Source organism: Colias croceus, chromosome 2, assembly GCF_905220415.1.
Source record: "Colias croceus chromosome 2, ilColCroc2.1".
Lineage (NCBI taxonomy): Eukaryota > Metazoa > Arthropoda > Insecta > Lepidoptera > Pieridae > Colias > Colias croceus.
This window is the reverse complement of record NC_059538.1, coordinates 927,336-943,703: the sequence shown is the minus strand read 5'-3', so window position 1 is coordinate 943,703 and position 16,368 is coordinate 927,336. Positions and strand designations below refer to the sequence as shown.

The window sequence follows — 16,368 nt, the reverse complement described above, 5'->3', positions numbered from 1 at the left end:
GAGCCACGTGATTTGCAAATAACGTAACGAAATAATTAGTTCCACAAATGAGTGTGAAATTGCTACACTAAAATATTGGGTTTTTGTTCCTGGCACGCAAGCGGGAAGTGTGAATGAGTTATTTCGACACTTTATTAGTTATCGTGAGATTTATTCGGCTGGTAACATTGAGAATAATGTTGTACGTTGTTATAGCGTTATTGACACACTGCACAATATAAACTCAATTTCATGGATAAATTAATACGATTTCAATTCAAATTGACTGGTAATGTGGAATTTTAACAACATTATTTTATGTATGTTTTTTGTATAACAGACTTTATTTTATTGAATGGAGTATTACATTATTCGTACCTCTGTAATATTCATCAATCATCACTTTTTAATCTCAGTTACAAAAAACTATGAATTTTCAAGCCTTCTGTTTAAAAGAGCTTACAGTTAACTTTCTAAACAGTACAATTACATCAATCAATTACATCTATAAAAAAAGACGTGTGGCACTCGGGGACTGCCGCGGTAAAGCTATTGCATGCTATGTCTTCAAGCCACACCTCCGAGCCCGTCGGAGTGGGGAGCGTGAGGTTTTTTCGTTACGGAATTTCTCAATTCGGTCCCCGCGCTCAAGGCCCGCGATAGAAGCTATGCAATAGCTTAAAAAGAACTCAAATGAAGACACAAAAAGCCCACTAAAACTACTATGTCGTCTAACGCAAAAGTCTGTAAAACACTACGCAACTACGGTCCACTCCGCATAAACTATCAAACAGGAGCACGACTCTATGTTTCACATAAAGCAGAAAGCGCTGATATTTAATCCTTTATCAGCACATTTGCCGATAATTTTTCACCCAATTTCACATAAGACTGTACTTCATTAGGCCTGAGTCTAAAAGGCCTGCTGTCAGCAACTCTGCCCCTTGACTTGTCATCGGGCCAGCCGACTAGGTCAAGATGTTAATAGGTGTAGGTGACTAGAATCTATTTATTTTTATATATATCTGTGGAATTATATATTTATCGAGTGGAGTCTTTGTTAGTAGTGTGATTGATATTATAAAACAGCCAAATTTGAATTCTAAATATATGTTTTTACAGCTCAAACTCAAACTCAAACATTTATTTATTCTACTAGACTTCGATTCGAAGGAGTGATTTTATACCGTCAAAATTTACAGATTTATAAACCTTACTCTCTTCTCTTATCATATCCTTATTTTGAAAAAAAAATCACAAACATTACATCTCATATTCTCATCCAAATGATTTTACACTTACAGGAAAAATGGCTCCTACAAATTCATCACACAAAATCACTTTTCCACGTCCAACTACCAAATAGGACGTCCCATTAAAGCGGACTAGTCCAAAGTCCTAGCAGAAAAGCCAATTAAAATCCAGTTTGATCGAGCAATTCATTATAAAAGTTGCATGTGTTGGAAAAGTGTAGGGCCCTCGGAGGCCCTTACGCTTGAGAGGTCACCAATGAACTGTTTCTAATTTGGAACACTAATTAATATTGTTTTTTTCCCGGCATTTTCGTAGAATCGTACAAGACTAGACGGGTCACAAAAATCTTAATTTTAGTTGAAGTGTAGCAAAAATAAATTAATAAGTGTGTCGAATAAGCTCGTCTGATTAACTTTTATCGGAAATTTATTTATATCAATAGTTTTCGTATCTTTTTATAATTGCTAAGTAGTTCTTATTTATAAAATTTAGTTGTAAGAGAACATGTTTGTACGATTTTTCAAAGACTACATAGGTATTACATTCATCATCATCATCATCATCATCAGCCCATATACGTTCCCACTGCTGGGACACGGGCCTCCTATGAGGGTACAGGCCATAATCCACCACGCTGGCCAAGTGCGGGTTGGCGGATGACACATGTCGTCGAACTTTTTTAATTCTTCGACATGTCGGTTTCCTCACGATGTTTTCCTTCACCGTTCGAGCAGTGGTGATGTTACAACATGCGCAGATAAATTGAAAAATCAATTTATTTCCTGCGCGCTCGCCTGGTCTCGAACCACGGACTTATCGATTCGAAGTCCGAGGTCTCACCACTGAGCCACCACTGCTCTATTAGGTATTACATTAAGTGCTCTAAATATTAAAAAAATCGTGTGTATTTATATGTTTATTCATTAAAATGTTACTCTATTTGAATGTTAGTTCCTATTTAATTTGAAAATTATCCAAACTATATGAAAAAACAGGAAAGGATTTCCAAGGGTGTAATAATTCACATGGAAGGTTTTGGTGGTGTGAAATTTAGTGTAAAATGGTATAAACAGTTTAACAAGAGCATGATAAAATACCTAAATAAAGCCTTTTTGGGAATGTCAAGTATAAAATAAGTTACAATATGACTCAATATTATAAATAAGCCAATATTATGATCACACCAAGACTACTGATCAAATTTTGATGAAAATCGGCATTATGACCGTGCTTTTTTGCACGTGAAATCGCGCTCACAGCTAGTTGTCTTTTTTATTGAACCACTAGACATATAATGCAAGACAATACAATATTAATAGCAATCGCTACACACCAATATGTAATAACTACTCCAAAATATATTATTAAAACAAATAGAATTGGCAAAAAAATTAGGATTAATTATAGTTTATACATTACAAAACCGCAAACTCAGTCATTAGACTTGCAAAAATTAGCGCCAATTTTTGTTTATTGCACAAAATAGTTTTAATGGTCTCTGTGTTTCACTAATCTGTGTAATTAACACGTCTGCGGTTTGTTTGAACTGTTGACGTTTGAAGACCAGTCTCTTTAAAACTGGCTCAACCCACTTGAAAAAGGAGGCTCTCAATTAATTATGTTTATGATAATCCAGTGCTACGCGAATTGAATTGATTTTCTGAACTGATTTACTGGTTTCAGTCACCTGTTTAATTGAAATATCGGTTCGGTAATTTGGCACATAGATTAAATACATTATTATTGATTACTTAAAAATCTTTTAAACAATTAAGGTCCAGTAACTAACACCGTAAACACAGCTCGCACTTGACCGGTTTAACTAAGGAACTTTTAAAATTTCCCTGTTCCTAATTTCAGCGCAAATTCAAGATGGCGCACGTGTCCACACACTAATCGCTGTTCCTCTTAATTAGTTCATCAGAGTGTATTTTATTACTAATTATTGTACTTATTCGTGGCCATACTCGTTAGGAATAGGACGTGGTCTGAATTTTGATATTTAATACGTGAATATTTTTAAATATCAAATTTGGCTAGTGTTACGGAAAAACTCGAAGGACCATTTTTGCAAGAAATTTCATTAATTTAGGGACAACATAGTAAACCTTTACAATTTTTTGAGATTGAATTACTCCATATTTGGCCTTTTCAAAGCTTAATGATAGATCCTTGATACCTAAAATAAAAAGTTCTTATAAAGGTCTTGAACCGAAGAAAAATGAACATTTAGGAACTGTTTCTATACAACCGCTAGTATCTTCAATAACCTAGGTCTGTATTTCAAGGCAACATTACAAAATTATTGCGAAGTACATATGTTTGTGTATTCTTATATTCCTTTCAAGAACAATAGTGTAATTTATGACAAAAATAATGGGAGCATGACCATTTGTTATCGCAATATCGTTCGGCTATCTGACGTATGGATGCTGCCCCGAGGGACGTAAGCTAATCTCAGTGAATCGTTATGGATATCCGTTTAAAACGGTTCAAAAATATGAGTCTAGGCTTGATAAAATGCCAGATTTTTTCTGTGTGAGATGACGAGGAATTTGGTGTTTGTAATAACATTAAAGAACAAGTAACACAAGCATTTAAAAGCGTTCCTGATATACCGTTGTCGTTACAGTTAAATTCTTTGAGTATTGGATGAAGTAGGTTTTGGTCAGTTCCGAATGAAGAAATCAATACTCAGTTTGAAGATGTTTTCGAGGTCCAAAAACAATCTAGAAAGACGTGACTTTTTATTGAAAGAGCACACTCTTATGTATTAATTCCGTTTATTACTAACAGACAGCAAAGATATCCCCCCTTTTCCATCGGAGTCTCAAAGGACCAATTGTTAACTCCATTGCTTAACCCTACCTTCACCTTGAAGTGACCATAACACTGGCTTTTCAGAAATAATTTAGCACAATTTGAACACTTTCCCACGCCCAAGCTATTATTTATGTGTTCATTAACATTCCCAAGTGACTTAGTACGCAATATTTCACACAGTAAACTGCATGTGGGTTATACGGCTTCTATTATAGTGGCTGCAAGGATTTTAGCTTTTTATGAAACTGTGTGAGGTCGCCGGAATGAAGTGAACAATGTTGATTGATTTCATGAGAACGATTTAGATTTTAACGTTGAAGATTGCAAAGGTACGTTAAGTGGTATTTGATCAGGACATTATTAAGCTTAATGTTTAGCTAATGGTGGATTATTATTCTTTTTAATTGCGTCTTAAATAATATGAATAAATTGCTTTTAAAAATTGTATAATTTCAAAAGACGTCCTAATTAAATCTTTACTTTTCTTCCGTCATTATAAATTTTAAGATTTGTAAGGAAGCAGCTTGTTTTTGAAATGACTAATTACATAAATAAATGAGTGATTGTCGATTGACCTCCTGAAATTTGGGTCGCAGTACCGTTTAAAGCGCGCATTATTTTTATTAGTTTACAAACAATGAAAGGCATGTTTTGATTTCAGCGAATTTTTCCAAGTAAACAAACATACGTCAATAATTCAGTAATTTGATATGAGAAAAACATTATTACTCAATACTTGTTTACAGCATGTGCAAACATAAATACAGGTTCACGTACACTCATTATTTTCCTTGCAATTACTTCTGAGAATGGTTTAAAAGAATGAGTTTTGAATGAAATGATGAATGATTGGTTTTAATACAATTATTTGTACATATTAACATGATCACGATTTATTTACAGACGACCTAAAATCTTTCGCATTATTTGTCAAGCTCTCGAACATTAAACTTGACCTGACTTACAAATTTGCATAAAGTTTGAGCTGCCTTCAAAATGTAAAGCTTGTTGAAATCGTTATTTTTACAAACCTCCATTTCGTATATATAGTAAAATATATTAACTTCATTGCTTAGGCAGACTTGAAGGGTCGAAAATATACTTTTTTAGATAAATCTGATCGTCTGTTTGTCAAGGCCACAACGGAGATGTCATTTTAATTAGAGCGAAGGCCATCATTATTTTAATGAATGGTCTGGACTATATAAAAAAGATTTGAACCATTTTTTAATGATTTAACAGAGCGTGAAAAGTAATATGGTCAGTCTGTGACACCTCAGTAAATTAAGTTTATCAGATTAAATTAAAACATTAAAGAAGGCATTGTATAGTTATTTTTAGATCATAAGTGTCGGAAAACCAGCGCCACGTATATCCCAGAACTAGCTGCGCTCCGTGGTTTCGCCCGCATGGCTCCGCTCCTGTTGGTCCTAGCGTGATGATAATTATATAGTTTATAGCCTTTCTCGATGAATGGGCTATGTGACACCGAAATAATTTTTAATCAGACCAGTAGTTCCTGAGATTAGCGCGTTCAAACAAACAAACAAACTCTTCAGCTTTATAATATTAGTATAGATTACAGATTTGTGACCAGAACGAAATACAATCAAACAGTACTTTATTTAATTTGTTTTAATAATAATGAATATGGATAAAGTATCAGATCTGTTCTTAAACAGACAAAGCTTTTATAAAATTTAATTAAAACTCGCCAAAATTGAATCCAGAGCCATAAACAAAGATTGACCAGAACGGAAAAAATTATACTGTAAAACCCCTCAATGAATAGAAACAGTGATCGATTTAGTTTTGACCTTCCTTGGCAGACATTTCCAAAGGCGAGAGGCTCTCATGTGTGACCTTTTTGAGTGCTGTCCACGCATTTACTTCTTATTTTGTTGGAACTGCTGATCGGCTATTGGTTGTTTTGATTTTAAAATTTTAAACATGAATTTTTCAGTATTACTTATTTCCTAAAATATCGACAAATATCGAAATTTTGAACTACGCCTTTGATTTTAATTCTAGTTTCGTTTCTTTTGCCATATACTTTCATTTCTACTTGTTAGTTAAACAATATTATTCTCGACAAAGCTTCTTAATCTCCCAAATATTCATATAATCAGTAAACTGATCTATTTCATCAAACTTATATTTGGAAACAACAGATAATAATCCTCGTATAACTCCCAAACCCTTATCTACACTTAATATTATAAAGAGGAAACTTTGTTTGTTCGTCTGTTTGATTGTAATGAATAGGCTCATAAACTACTGAACCGATTTTAAAAATTCTTTCACCATTCGAAAGCTACATTATCTACGAGTAATACAGGCTATATATTATCACGCTAAGACCAACAGGAGCGGAGCCACGCGGGTGAAACAGCGCGGCACAGCTAGTATTCCAATAATCATGAACCAGAAAAATAACCAGTTGATCACAATAAATACTTCATATTGGACACAAGTTCAAAGAACTAGAGAACTAGGCAACTAGCTTCCATCTGGCACCTACACCCAACACGTAAAACAATTGCTTGAACAAAGATCACGTACAGTTAAAAATAAAGCCCAGCTTCCGATTATGGGTGTAAATAATGTGTAAATCAGGTCGTGGGTAATGGCGTTTGGCGTCCGCACGGCGGATCTCGTGCTGGTATTAAGATTCGGGATCTTGCCTCGTTTGTTCTTGATTATGGTCTTTATGAACGTAAGGGCGTGTGCACATGGAGATGTTGAGATGAGAGAGAATCAGAGAACTTGGTAAAGGTGGACTTGGTGGACGTGGGTAAAGTTTTCGTCGTCGTGTTTTTTTGTCCTATAAATTATGAAATCCAATGAGCATCCTGCATCATATCCTGAACTATGTGTTTTGTTGATGAAATTATCTGTTGATGGGATGTTTTTGACAGTGTTTTGAAATTGTGTGAGGCATAACGTATTTGAAAGAAACGTTTAAAGCGAAATATTCAATTTTGCAACTTTTTTTAGGCAGTTTTAATGTACCATTTGATAAAGATTATGATACCTAACATGAGATAACTTCTGTAAGGAATAACGTTAGGTATAACAAAAATTTCATCTAGGTACCCCTAATGTGTATGTGAAAATATGAAACCTAAAACCACATGAAAATCCACTACCAGTGCAACAGAACCTTAAGATAGTGTAGAAAAATTAACATCCCGTTGAGATTTGCGGCCACATTTCATTCGGAATCCAGTGCAGCTTAGCGCGATGTTGTTATGTCGGCTGAGATTCGCTAATGAGCCGCTCTTTACTCTCTGTTAGTCTTACAATGTATTAAATGCACTATTTTGTGGTGTAATTTTATCGCGGGGCTGGGTTGTGACGTTTGTACGCGGGGTTTCACAAATTAGTAATTTTTTGTTGGTTGCAATAGCATTTTAAACTTTTAAACGTAATATATAGCCTCCCTCGATAAATGGGCTATCTAACACCGAAATAATTGTTCAAATCAGACCAGTAGTTCCTGAGATTAGCGCGTTCAAACTAACAAAAAAACTCTTCAGCTTTATAATATTAAGTATAGATTTCAAATGTGGATTGGTTCCCTGATTAATATATAATAAAAGTTAATAATTTGCTGAAGGGATTACGCAATTTATAAAGGAAGCTTTCCGTTATTGTTTAGCGTTCAATTTACGTGACTATTTAGTAATCTCAAGTTCAATGGCACAGCATCCTAACATCTTGATAATCTAGTAATCAGTTGGATTCGGATAAATAATTACACTTGGATTGTATTCCAGATGTAAACAACTAACATTTATTTTCTTTCTTCCTTTCTAATAGTACATTTAAATGGACATGAATTGCTGATACTCTCTACCATAATCAAGTAGATAGTTGTATAGAATTACTAAAATAAAAAAATGTGTGCGTATACTAAGTGTACACACGTAAGAAGTGAAACTTTTTTATGACCTTAATTTAAAAAAAATAATTTTCTATATGCAACTTTACAGAAATACGTCGAATCACGCGTGGTAGGGATAAGAAAAAGATGGCGCGTAACGGAAAAATGTCACGCGTAACGAAAAAATGTTACACTAAATTTTTTTCCAACCCCGATAAAGAAGTTTCACTTCAAAAAATAACAGAGTAAAGTATCCAGAAGAAGTTGCACGAAGAATTAAATCTTACTTTTCCATTGAAATTCAGAGTATTAAAAAGGAAGGAACATCGCAGAGTGACTTCAGCAGATCCTACAAAAATGATGCGATCGCAAAATTCGGACAATGTGGGCTGAGTCAGAGTAAATCGGGTCGATGTGACGTAGCCGGTGTTAATCTGAACACATTATCACCTAATCTTGGTGAGATTAAAACTAGCTGGCTTCATATTTTCCTAGCCAAACGGGAGACTGTTAAATTTTAGTGATACGACCGAAGAACATTATTTTAAGAACATATTCGTAAATTGTTTGAGTGTTTTGTTGGACAAGGAAATATTTGATACTTTAAATTCTTTTTGTTTATTAAGAAATTTGGTCTCTTTTAATGGTAATATTTCATAGTGAGTTTTTGTGATGCGCATTTATCAATTGGATCAAAATAATTTACCTAAATACTTTAATATTATAAGTTTATTCTTATGCATTTAAAATAAATTTGACACAGCGAAAAGTGGTAAAAAAGTCCCGTGTCCAAGTAAGTGTACAAGGTAAAGGGCTGATGCATATACATCTGTTTCACTGATCGATTTTTTTTTTAGGGACAAGTAGGTGATCAGCCTTCTGTGTCCTATCAGACCGAGACATTTTTTTTTTCTTTGTCTCCACCGCGAATCGAACCCAGGACCCCTCGATGCTACGCTCACGCGTCAACCAATGTAGGTACCAAGGAGGCGGTTGGAATTTCACACAGTAATAGCAAGATAATGTTTTATAGTACAGGTCTTATATTGAATATCGTTTAGGAGGAACATTTTCTTTTTTATCCTTTATATTATCTATACATATAATAAAATCGTAGGAAAGTCAAAACTGTACATTGAATATTTTTTTAAAAGAATACCTGGGCCGTGATCTATAATCGATATAGAAGCCAAAAACATAGTTTTTAGAATTTTTGTCTGTTTGTCTGTTTGTCTGTTTGTCTGTTTGTCTGTATGTTTGTCCGAGCTAATCTCGAAAAGTACTGCATAGATTGACTTCAAATTTTGCATGAATATTACTAACAGGTCGGGTGAGGCTATAGGCTACATATTATCAAGCTATCATCTACGGGGGAGGAGCTGTGAACCTTTATTTTTCTTACGTATTCCGTGTATTACGACAGCGTACAATCTAAAGACTCATGTTTAAATGTTGGTTTCGAGTAAGCCATGCTATTATCTAGCTTTACAAAATAAAAACTATGTCATTTACGTAATTTGGGCAGAGAAACAGTTTAATGAATTTAGTAGTATAAAGACAAATTAGAAACAGCGCCATCTATTAAATGTTAATTTACACGTTAACTATTGGAAATTAATAATCAAATGACGCATATATAAATGTTGTTTGACAATATCTAGATTGACACTATAAAAATTATGCCATTTAAGTAACTTGGGAAGAGAAACATAGCTTAAAGAATGTAAGTTGTATAATGTTAATTTTGTAACAGCGCCATCTATGAGATTTCGTAAAAATCAAATCAATTTACATGTTAACACTACTGAACACAATGTTAAAAATTAATAATTTAAATATAATTATGTTATTTATTTATTTAACTCTTTAACCCATATCTTCCGTTCCCTATAAGATATTATATTTCGTGTAAATAATAAACTACATTTTTTTTTAAAGTGAGGGTACCTACTTAGATGTTTATTATTTTAAGTAAAAATAGACACCATTATCTACAGTTAATCTAATGATTGTGTTCCAAAGAGTATAATAATATATTGTTGTGTTCATTAGTTACAATTTTTAAAATCTTCGCGTTTTATAAATTTACTAGCTTACCGCCCGCGGCTTCGTCCGCTTTGTCTAAAACCTAATAAATTATGTACTAAAACCTTCCTCTTGAATCAGTCTATCTATTAAAAAAACCGCATCAAAATCTGTTGCGAAGTTTTAAAGATTTAAGCATACAAAGGGACATAGGGACATAGGGACACAGAAAGCGACTTTTTTTTATACTATGTAGTGATATTTATAAAGCAATAATTGAATGCCATAAAACCAAAAATATCAAATGCAATCTTCGTGTTTTGTGAATTTTCACCATCATGCGTTCCCACAAAAGGTAAGTTGTTACTTACAGGTATTTATTGAAATGAAATGAAATGAATGATTCTTTTATTATTTTGAGGTGCATTGGGAACAGAAGTTTTTGATAAAATTTTATTTGTAAGTAGCTTTTTTTATAGATTTACAGTTAACTTTTGATTTTTTTATTCAATGCTAATAAAATTATATCGCCTCTGGAAGACAATTTCTGCTGATATTTTTACTACACCACTTGAAAATTGATGATTTGATGATAAAGACAGTAGCAGCGAGGATTAAGTGGAAATTAGTAATCATCCGCTTCGTCAATTTTTGACTGAAGTTAATGTCCAACGTCCAATGGTTCAATCATTGGAAGTATCTCGGGAAATTTTGGAGGATATTTTTCAGGAAGGAGAGGAGGGGCAGCCAACCACATATCAAACTACTACGTTTTAGTACCGAAAAAAATGTTATTGCCAAATGAAACGTAAATTTTGCACTCACAACTTTACAAGTAATGTTTTTATTTTGACTTTGCGGTTATCTGATTATAATATTTATCGTTATGGCTATCGACGTACCGACCGTACTGGGATCTGAGCCTGTAGACAAAGTAACAATTAAAAAACGATAACGAAGTTAGAAAAGGCAAAATGTATGGGATTGACATACGCCGCGTTAGATCACGTGGTCTATCTAATGTCAATCCCATACATTTTTGCTATTTCTAACTTCGTTATCGTTTTGTAATTGTTACTTTGTCTAAGGCCCCAGAGTAGGTACATGATATACAGTTCATCATCCCGGATTGCTTAGAGCATTTTCACACTGAAAAAGATGTTTTCTTTGAATCGTAGTTGCTTCATTTATTTATTTTTAATCATTTTAAATAATATGTTTTATATTTTATAAATATATCATTTTTATTATTTAAGTAGATAAAATAAATTATGTAACGGTTTTATAAGAAAACACATTATATTTGTTAGGCGACGGTGATTTCTTCCAGGCAAAAGAAATCATCTTCAGGATGGAATCATCCTGGATCATCTTCAGAATCATCTTCTGAATCATCTTCAGAATCATCTTCAGGATGGAATCATCATCATGGATCCAGATGGGGGTCAAGTGACGCGGGCCACGTACCTACCACAAACATGCTTAGTTTGTGGTATCGAGCGCGAAAGATAGTCATCGTGTTTTTAGTAAAGTTACTATGTAAACTAACGTAATTTAATACTTAGGTACATATTCTATAATGGTGTGCTCAAACTGTTAATCTACATTTAATTTAGATTATTATTTGATACTAAGTAATGTAGAATTTAAACCACATTCATGTTTTCTTCAGATTTTAAGATTTTATTATCAGAGTGTTCAATTTTAATGTAGTTAAATTTTATAAGAGACAATAATTAAGAAAATTTTAAAATAAAGTGTCACGTATTTTTTTTAAACAACGAATGACGAAAAACGACCTAATCGCGGACGAAGTCGCGGGCAACAGCTAGTAACCAATAATATCTGATGTTGGCAAAAGTTTATCATGCTTGCTTTCTATAAACCGACACATTATCGCGTAGACTTAGGATGGAAAAAGTTAAAACAGGCTGCAATATTAATCTATCTAATCCCTCTAGAAGCTTTAAAACAGAAAATTTACAATAGATACCTCTAATCGAAGTCTGTTCTACAGAAGCTGCTGAAGGACGCGTGTTTGTATGCTACTTTCTCCATATAAAAATAAAAATGAATCCCAATTTCTCTTTGTCGCGGCATCACGCTTGAACAGTTGGATGGATTTCACTTATTCTTTTTTATTGTGTTTGTTATTGTCGGGAAAAGGACTTGAATGAATTAAATTTGCACCAAAAATTAATAAAATTAAGAAAGTTTAATTTTTAAATACTTAGCCGTTACTATTTCTAAATTAATATAGTCGCGTTTCATAGCGCGAAGACAGGACAACATCTGCCGGGTCAGCTACTCTTTGATAAATTCAACTTTCGTGTCTGTAAAATAAGATGTCTTTATCTACAAGATAAGGTCATCAGATCATACGCAATATATTATGACGTGAAATGCTTAATGTATAAATAGTTTACAGCCCGAATCTCTTATCTGGGTATAATCATAAATCTGAAAGCATCTGCACTTAGCTCTCGTTTCGATATTACCAGCTATATTTGGCGTGTGGGTTGGTGAGTGTCTTTTATATGGAGGTTACGGGTTCAGTTCCCGGTATATAATGTCCGATTAATGTTCCGAATTCGATTGTACTTTTTTGGGTTTGTTACCTCAAAACTTTCGATATGGTCGATTAACCTACCATTTTGATGATTTTTTTTTGTGAATTGAATTTCAAAGGCGTTTCTATTTCAATCTAGTCTAGTTCTAAGCTTTTCTACCTTGTTATCAATTATTTAGGCCGTCTTGTACAATTTGGTCGAATCACATCATCAACAATTACCTATCATGGGAAAAGTATTGATCTCAATAAAATCGGATATCATAATATGGAGCCTTCTCTAAATAACTGAAGTAGTATCGAGTATCAAAGCGTTCTAAAAATACTAAAATACATTCACAATGCCTTTGTGAATTCGTTTGAAGTGCAGCTCAAAATCGGAGCTAAATTTGTCACATTTTAAATCGCCCATACCACGGGTACCACTTGGACAGGGTGGTATATACCCTCTTGTACATCACACCTAAACACGAATCATGTCGCAAGCGAGTCAAACAAAAGACATAAATAACTTGCTTACAACGACCCATTTTACAATTTTATTGCCGTTTAACGAGCGATAAAATTCTTCATCAAAAATACGGAATTTATAATCATAATATACCGTTGCTTTGATAGTTTGTTAGTTGCTTCTGAATTCAGGTGTGGAGGTTCTTGAATAAACAAAGTTATAGAGGTTCTTGAATATACAAAGTTAAGCTATTGCATAGCTCTATCGCGGGCCTTGAGCGCGGGGACCGAATCGAGAAATTCCGTAACGAAAAAACCTCACGCTCCCCACGCCGCGCCGACGGGCACGGAGGTGTGGCTTGAAGGCATAGCATGCAATAGTTTTACCGCGGCAGTCCCCTTAGTGCCACATGTCTTTTTTTTACTTTTTAAATGTTCGTAGATTGGTTATTATAAGTACCTCTACATTGTGCTGAAATTAAGAAAAAGTAAGTACGGAATCTTTAAATGTTAGTAACTCTAAAATCTAACATCAAAATAATTGTACCATGGTGGCATATATACCATCCCTGCCTCTTCTGCGTGTCTACCTAATGGTTTCATGGGATGATTCAGATGATATTAAACTATAACTCATAAGTAACTGTATTCTAATCTGCACGCTATTCAATGATTAGTTTTCCAAATTATTCTCTAATACTGATAATAATTTGGAAATATCGATAAAAGGTAAGTGGCCGAGATAAGCAGACGAAGTCGAGGCAAAATGTTAGTTGAAAATAAGAAATATGACTAAAAATCCGCTTCTCATAATCGTTAACGTGACTAACAACTGTTTATTAATTTATTAATCACAACCCGGTTCGAAGTTTCTTAGAAATATTCATCTTCACGAGTTTATAGTAACTTCCTCTCCAATATCTATTTAAAATGACCTAATAAATTATAATAGGCGAAAATTAATCTAACCGATATTAATATGTTATCTATAGTTAATATTATAAAGCTGAAGTTTGTTTGTTTGTTTGTTTGAACGCGCTAATCTTGGAAACTACTGGTCCGATTTGAAAAATTCTTTCGGTGTTAGATAGCGCATTTATCGAGGAAGGAATATCTAGGCTATCATCACGCTACGGCCAACAGGAGCCACGGGGGTGAAACCGCGCGTAGCAGCTAGTCTGAGATAAACGTTTAATATAGTACCTATTTTCATTTTGTTATACATAATTAAATATGACAGTTTGATATCAAAACTATTTTTATTCGATTACATTATGATCTTATCCTATCCTACTATTATTGTAAATGCGAAAGTTTGTGAGAATATGTGTGTATATGAATAAAACTTGGATAAGGTTTTATCCCGAAAATTCCAGGGGAAAGGGGCGAAGCCGCGGGCGGAAAGCTAGGATAATATATATATTTATTTTAGAAATTAAAGACTTTTTAACGGATTTTAAACGCGATTTAATCATTATATTATTTTCCCGACGTTTCGAACACTTTACAGCGAGCGTGGTCACGGGGAGACCAGTGACCACGCTCGCTGTAAAGTGTTCGAAACGTCGGGAAAATAATATAATGATTAAATCGCGTTTAAAATCCGTTAAAAAGTCTTTAATTTCTAAATGTATAATACTCGCGTAAAATCAAACCCTAGAAAATACTATATATTTATTTTTCTCCAGCGAAAAGCAGTCTTTGGACTACTTAATTTAATAGGTACATAAGTCGTATAAGCAGACGCAGGTTTAAATTGGGATACAGAAATATTTTTATAGTATTCATACATGCTCAATTTAATATATCGTAAACTATTCTCTGATCTTATAAATACGAATAAATACGTTTTGTATGGATGTAAACTGTAAAAATGTTTAGTTTCATATCACATAAAAACTGCTCTATCGATTTGACTTAAACTCGATATGTATGTAGATTACGGATTAACAAAAACAGATTTTTTAGTCATAAATTATTGAGCAAAGCCGTCGGATTAACCCAGTTCAGTTATAATTGAACAAAAGTTATTATATTGTAATTGTGAAAATTGCATCATTAAATATTAGGTTTACACAATTTTCAGCTTTACATTTTAACAATTGTGTTCTGACCTCATTATACATTATGAACATCATAATATAGGTACATATTATATTACAATACTAGCTTACCACCCGCAGCTTCGCCCGCTTTGTCTAAAACCTAATAAATTAAAAAATTTGTCTAAAACCTTCCTTTTGAATCACTCTATCTATTAAAAAAACCGCATCGAAATCCGTTGCCTAGTTTTAAAGATTTAAGCATATAAAGGGACAGAGAAAGCGACTTTGTTTTATACTATGTAGTGATACGTAATGGACTCATTATTAAAAGCAACTATATAAATAACAATATAAAAAATAATCGAGAATATCTGATTGAATAAAACATAAGAAAATTGCAAGTTACTGCCGCATTTTATCAAAACATCGTGTACGTTCAAATAATGTCCAAAGTCCTTGAACGTGTAATACATCAGCAACTTACCTCTTTCCTGAACAAACATAATATCCTTAGTGATTTTCAATCCGGATTCCGTCCAGGTCATAGTACGACTACAGCCCTGGTCAAGGTCACTGACGATATTCGTGCTGGTATGGACAATAAGAAGCTCACAGTACTTACTCTTTTAGATTTTAGCAACGCTTTTACAACAGTGGACTTCGACGTACTGCTGGGTCTGTTGCGTGTACTTAACTTTTCTCCTTCGGTAATTGACTGGTTCCATTCCTACCTGCACGGGCGGAGGCAGCGTATCTTGGTGGATACTAAGTACTCATCTTGGTGTGCGGTCTCTGCCGGTGTTCCTCAGGGCGGCGTTTTGTCTCCTCTCCTCTTTTCCATCTTCATTAACTCCTTATGTTCCCGGCTGACGTCTCTGTACCATATGTATGCTGACGACTTACAGATTTATACCCAGTCCACCCTTGCTGACTTACCTAAGGCTATACATTTTTCTAATTCCGAATTAGCTAACATAACCAGCTGGTGTAACGAATTTGGACTAAAACTCAACCCAGCTAAAAGCAATGTCATCATCATCGGTAGTCCTTATCTAATTTCGGAAATTGACTGGGGTATTTTGCCAAACATCAAAATCGGTGACGTTGTTTTACCTTACAAAACGGTAGTCAGAAACTTAGGTGTGCTACTTGACCAAACTTTGTCCTGGACTCACCACATCCAAGAATTAAGCCGTAGGATCTATGCTGCTTCTGCTTCGCTCCGGCGGCTTCGTAACTTCTTGCCTATTCCTACCAAAATTACGTTAGCGCAATCCCTTCTCCTTCCTATACTTGATTACGCGGATGCATGTTTTCCTGATTTAGCAGTCGAGCAT

The 16,368-nt window shown here is 34.1% G+C and overlaps 1 protein-coding gene across 5 annotated transcripts in view; it reads right to left on the bottom strand.

Moving 5' to 3' along the window:
* The window catches only part of LOC123698759 (innexin shaking-B-like), a 59,457-nt gene that overhangs the window by 9,687 nt on the left and 33,402 nt on the right, over positions 1-16,368 (bottom strand). The window lies entirely within an intron of this gene.